The sequence below is a fragment of the Primulina tabacum genome, chromosome 9 (genome assembly GCF_025594145.1).
Source record: "Primulina tabacum isolate GXHZ01 chromosome 9, ASM2559414v2, whole genome shotgun sequence".
NCBI classification, from domain to species: Eukaryota; Viridiplantae; Streptophyta; class Magnoliopsida; order Lamiales; family Gesneriaceae; genus Primulina; species Primulina tabacum.
Genome location: NC_134558.1, coordinates 4,058,059 through 4,064,422, shown reverse-complemented (window position 1 = coordinate 4,064,422; position 6,364 = coordinate 4,058,059). Strand labels below are relative to the sequence as shown.

Below are 6,364 nucleotides of genomic sequence, written 5' to 3'. Positions count from 1 at the left end.
AAAGTTTGAAAAGACAAAAGTTCAAAGGAAAATCGGTGACAACAACCAATTACAATGAGATCCAAATTTATCTAAGCCAATATATTGAGACTACGGATAATTTCGATGTTCTTGATTGGTGGAAAGTAAATTCTAAACTTTATCCAGTGTTAGCTGCACAAGAGATATCCTACCCATTCAAAGTTCAAGTGTTGCTTCCGAATCAGCATTTTCAGTAAGTGGAAGGATAATTGGTGAACAAAAAACTAATTTAAAGCCAGAAACACTTTCCATGCTAACATGCCTACAAGATTGGTTTGGAGCAGAAAAAATGAATAGGACTCTGGCGCGATCGACGAATTTCAAAGCTCAAGCTCCGACGAAGATCCAGAATATTCAAAATATATTTTAATAAATTGTGATGAAATTTTAAATGTTCAATTGTAAAAATAAATGTTTAAGTTATTTTGTTATAGTTTTTTAATGTAACCATAATTATTTGCAATCAAAATACTAAATAAAAAATTATCCGTTAATATTATTAATTTTAATTATATAGTAAAATATAATAAATTAGAGTTTGGAACCGGTTCGACCCGAACCGAAACCGGTTTATTAGAATCCGAACCGGTATTGGGTTTGGATTGGTTCCAAGTATTTCAACTTGGAACCAGAACCGGTTCAAAACCGGTTTCTTACCGGTTCGGAACTTATCAGACCCAGAACCGGTAGGAACCGGTTCGAAACCGGTTCGATGGAACCGATAAGCATGCCTAATCCCAAGCATCTTTCTTGCTTCTCCTAGTTCCTTCATTTCAAACTCAGAGCTTAGTTTTCCTTTGAGTGCCTCCAGGTCAGTTTTGCTCTCACTTGCAACTAGCATATCATCAATATAGAGAATTAAGAAGATCTTAGGTTGTTTGATGTCATTTGTCAGGTATACGCAGCTGTCAAAATTGCTTCTCATGAAGTGGATATTAGTCATGAATTCATCGAACCTCTTGTACCATTGTCTAGGATTTTATTTGAGGCCATATAGCGATTTTCAACAAGCACACTTTATTTTGGTTTTCAGAGGTTATGAACCCCTCGGGTTGTTCCATGAATATGATTTCTTCGGATGAATGTTGTCTTAACATCTAGTTGTTCCAATTCCAGGTCCAATTGAGTGACTAAGGCAAGTAGTATTATGATCGATGCATGTTTCACAACAAGAGAGTATATTTCATATAAAACCTTCTACTTGTGTGTATCTTTTTGAGACTAGTCTCGCTTTTATTTCACATCTCTCCCTGCTAATCCTGATTTTTTTACTTTGTATATCCACTTGCATCCCACTACTCTCTGCCCTTTTGGTTTTGAAACAAGTTCTCATGTGTTGTTCTTGCTTAAAGAGCTCATTTCCTTAATCATGGCTTCAAGCCATTTTCCTTTCTGCTCACACTTCATGGCTTCTTTGTAGGAGGTTGGTTCTGAGGACTCTATATGTTCTACTATGTTTAAGGCATATGATACCATATCTTCTTGTCCATCTTGTTGAGGTGGTTTGATTTTTCTCCTTTCTCTGTCCCGGGTTAGCATATATGAGCTAACATCATTCTCACTTGTTGTTTCATGCTCATTCTGCCTCATGACATTATCAGTATCAGTAGACTCTCGACTGCCCTGGTGATTATCCTCATGGTTCTTCACCTCAATTTGTATAACCATATGTCTTGATTGTTGTGATGTAACCTTGTTTTCAGTATAACCCAGCTTGTTTTCATCAAAGATAATGTCCATGGATATGAAGCACCTCGGTCCTCTGTCTTCAGGTTCCACACTTTATATCATTTCACTCCAGTAGGGTATCCCATGAAGATTCATCTCAAGGCTCGAGGTTCTAATTTGTCTTGTTTGATATTAGCATAAGCCAAGAAGCCAAATATTTTCATATTTGAATAATCTGATGGAGTTCCTTTCCACAACTCCATTGGAGTCTTGAAGTTTATGGTACTTGAGGGGCTTCTGTTAATCAAATAACATGTTGTTGTCACTGCTTCTCCCCAAAAACTTTTTGGTAGTTTCGAATTCAGCAACATGGATTTGATTCTTTCTAACAATGTTCGATTCATTCGTTCTGCTACCCCATTTTGTTGGAGAGTTCTATAAATAGTCCTATTCCTCATGATATCCTTCTGTGCACATAGTTGTTTGAACTTTTCGGAGCATTATTCTAGTCCATTATCAGTGCGGAGATGCTTGAGCTTCAAGTCTAGTTGGTTTTCATACAATACCAGTCATTCCTTCAACTTCGTAAAGGCTTCATCCTTTGATTTCAAGACATAACCCAAAGTCTCCTTGAGTAGTCGTCTGTGATTGTCATGAAATACCTTCCACCTCCATGTGTTGTTGTCTTTGAGGGACCCCATATATCAGAGTGAACATACTCAAATACCCTTGAAGTGGTGTGTTTACGAAGTCCAAATTTTACTCTCTTCGATTTTGCCAATATGCCGTACTCACAAGTGTCCAGAGTTTGTATTCTATCACCACAGAGCAAGTTCTGTTTGGCTAACTCCGTCAGTCCTCGTTCACTTATATGGCCAAGTTGTAAATGCCAAAGCCATGTCCCATTGGCTTTGATTTCTGCTAGCGCAGTCCTCCCACCACTGTATTTCCAAGTTGTATATACAGAGAGTTCTTTCTCATTGCCTTCATTATCACTAATGATCCTTTGAGTACTTTTAAATTTCCATTTTTAGAATGGAAGGAGTATCCATTTGACTCTAGGGTGCCTAGAGAGATCGGATTTCTTTTGAGGTCAGGCACATATCTGACATGTTGAAGGACTTTCTAGGAGCCATTATCCATCCTCAGTCTGATGGAGCCTATTCCTCTCACTTTGTATGATCTGTCATTGGCTAGGATTACCAGTCCTTGGTCTGAATCTTGAAAAGTGCCAAACCAGGACCTTGTAGGGCACATATGAAATGGCATCCCGAGTCCAAGATCCACTCATTTGTTGTCCTTTGGTCTGTTGTGGTCAATGCCTCTGCCAAGTCATATGCATCAGATGCCACAGAGGCTTATCCATCATCCTTAGCTCTTTCTTGTTGTTTCTTCCTTCTTTCTAGACAATTTCTTTTAAAATGCCCTTCTTTGTGAACAAAAAGCATTTGTATCTTGTTTGACTCTTGGATCTTGATATAAACTTGGTGGTTTTCTGCTGTCGGTGAGCAGGTCTCCCTCTTGTATTGAGGCTTTAACCTTTTACATGCCCTTATGAGTTCATACCCTTTTGTAACTCCTTGACCCTTATTACAGATTGCACTTCATCTAGCGAGATTGATTGTTCTATCCCGTAGAGGAGAGCATCTCTAAAGTTCTCATATGAACTTGGGAGAGAGTTTAACAAGATTAATGCCTTGTCCTCCTCTTCCAATTTAACTTCAATATTCTCCAGTTCATCCAAGATTTTGATGAACTCATCAATTTGTTCAGAGATGTTCTTCTCATCAATTATCTTGAATGAGTATTGCTTCTGCTTCATGTATAACCTGTTAGCCAGAGATTTAGTCATGTAAAGTGATTCCAGCTTGATCCATATAGCTGCAGCTGAGACCTCTCTTGAAACCTCTCGTAGAGGTTTATCTCCAAGGCACAGTATAATCGCGCTTTGTGCCTTTGCAAGATTCTGAATGTTATTCTTCGGTTCACCTGCCACGGCTTCTTCCCCTTGCAGGGCCTCCACCAAACCTTCTTGTATCAATATAGCTTGCATTTTAATTCTCCACAGACCAAAGTCATTCTTCCCATTGAATTTTCAATGTCATATTTCATTGATCCCATCTTCTTGATTGTTGTTTGAGTCGTGGGTTTGTTTCCCATGGACGGAGCCACTTGTTGAATTGTATTTGGGTTCTTCACCGCAATCAAACTCTCTGAAGAATCACAGAAGAAAAAGAAACCAGAAGAATAAAGAACACAAGGGAATTTACGTGTTCGGCTACAACACAGCCTACGTCCACGGGAGAACATCCAACCTTTATTGATCAATTTATCTCTATCTTCACATATTACAGCATACAAGACTTTCAAGACTTTCAAGTCTCTCAGTGCAAGAAAAAAAAGTCACAATCAAGCATATATCTCTTGATCTCTCTATTCTCTCTTGCTAACTTGTTTGGAGTATCACCTTGTTGACTTCTGTGTAGAGTCTGGACGAATTTTGTGTTGTTTCCACAATGACCGTAGGAAGATATATATCCTGCCGAAGATATATATCCTTCCTCCTTATCCGAGTGCCTTTTCCTTCCTAACTGACCACCTTTGTTGGTTAACCTGTTGCAACCGCCACTGGATTCTTGAACTTCTTAGTTGTTGTGTCCATGAGCCTTGCTTTTGGAAGACACACATTCAACAATTATATATGCGGAGCTTTGGAATTTACTAATATCTTCTTCATACAAAAGTATAATTGCGGAGCTTTGGAATTTACTAATATCTTCTTCATACAAAAGTTAGAGATCATAGCGGTGATAATTAGTGCATCGTCATGTTTTCCACGATGGACCTTCAAATCTTCATCGCTGAGAGATAACTCTAGGATGTTATCTCCCAAAAACTTGCAGACGAAATTTACTCGCTTTTCTCATGTCCCCACTAAGGCCCTTAGTTATCCTTTCAATAATTCCTGAAATGGGAAAATTCTAGCCATCTCTCTTTGGATGTGAGATTTATCAACAAAGTTCCCAAATATGATCACTTTATTAGTTGTTCTGTTTCAGCTTTTAAGCTGAAAAATATCTTCCATAGTGTGCCATCTATCTCTGTGGAGGCAATATCTTTTCTTTCATTAGGCAAGGGGCTCGTAGTAAGCCATGTTGTTTGTCAATCACTAGTATGTATGTCAACGTGCATTGAGAGAAATGTACTTGATATAGGGACTTTGAGCTATCTGATTCTGTTATTCTTTATTTCCCTCGTTTTTTCTTCTTCTAGTTTTCCTTTTCTTGAAACACATGATCCAACATATTCCTATATGCATGTATCAGTCATTTCAAGTAATTCTTCTAGAGTTCTGGAGGGTTTTCCTACTATTGACTCCTTAAATATTTTATATTAAAGGTTTTGCTACATTATTCAGGCTGACAAGTCATTGTTGACATGTGAGACCTCGCGAACTGCTGCAAATATTCCCGTACGCCTTCTCCTTCTTTCTGAATTATGGTGAAGATATATCATGATGTATTTGCGTTTTTTCTATTGAGAGAGAATTTATGAATGAAAAACTTAGTGATTTGCTACAAACTTCTAATAGTTTTGGGATGTAGCTTGTTGATCAAAGAGAGGGTAGTCATGAATATCTTACACTAAACGACATCACTGATATCATACAAGTCGGCCTTCCCCTAAAAGCTATTGAGATGATCTCGTGGATCAATTGTCCTATTGTACTCAGGCATGTTCCCTATCTTCACTCTTGCGGGTAGTACTTCGGGCAAGATGACAGTGGTGAAAAGACTACGTAGAGCCCATAAAATTTCCAGAGAGATCTAATTTCCTCTCGCAGTATGAAGCTCTCGACGAATAGGTGGCGGTGAGTGGAACGTCATTAGACTCGATCACTTATCTTTCTGCGGAACCTTCTCGATTTGATAAAAGACTACTTGCTACCGTGCGTGCAATTATTATTGTTGCCATGTTGTTGTGATGCAAGATTGTGGCCACTACTTGGTTGATGCACGATAGGCCGTCTTCTCCATCAACTAGGGGTGGGCAACCGTCGGTTTGGTCCGGTTTTACTCTACAAAAGTTCGATTTTTCGGTTTTCGATTTTGAATATCTCTAGTCCAAAACCAAACCATTTTATTATGGTTTGGTTCGGTTTTTTTGTAATACGGTTCGGTTTATATTGCCGGTAATATACGGTTAGCTAAAATTTGTTAAGAAATAAAATTATACGTCATTTTATGCCTTTAAAATCTAAATCATAGTCTTTTTCAAACATTTAATTTGTGTGACTTAATCTTATATATATAAAAATTGTATTGTTTACAAACATGTCATACGAATATAATAAAAATATATAACTAATTTTAACCATGTAAACACGGAAAATGCGTGGATCCAACGGAATATTCAGTAATAGGAATGATAACAAGGTGTCAACCAGCTCCAATAGAACATCAATCATCTTACGAAAAAATTAAAGAAATATATACAAAAAAAAATAGAAAACGTTGACTGGTGAGTGGTGAGAAAGAAGAGAAAACAATCGGATTCAAAATTGAGGGCTAATGATACTAAGTTCCTAAATCTTAATAGGCCCATTATACATAAAAGTCTTATATTTAACAATAATATGACTCATTATACATAAAATCCTATACTTAACAATAAT

The 6,364-nt window shown here is 37.5% G+C and overlaps 1 long non-coding RNA gene across 1 annotated transcript; it reads left to right on the top strand.

Annotated features, from left to right (window-relative positions):
* Positions 1-1,262: 1,262 nt before the first annotated feature.
* Positions 1,263-5,945, top strand: LOC142554964 (uncharacterized). Its single transcript, XR_012822287.1, has 2 exons — positions 1,263-5,161; positions 5,423-5,945. It is a non-coding gene; the product is annotated as an uncharacterized LOC142554964 (long non-coding RNA).
* Positions 5,946-6,364: the final 419 nt, after the last annotated feature.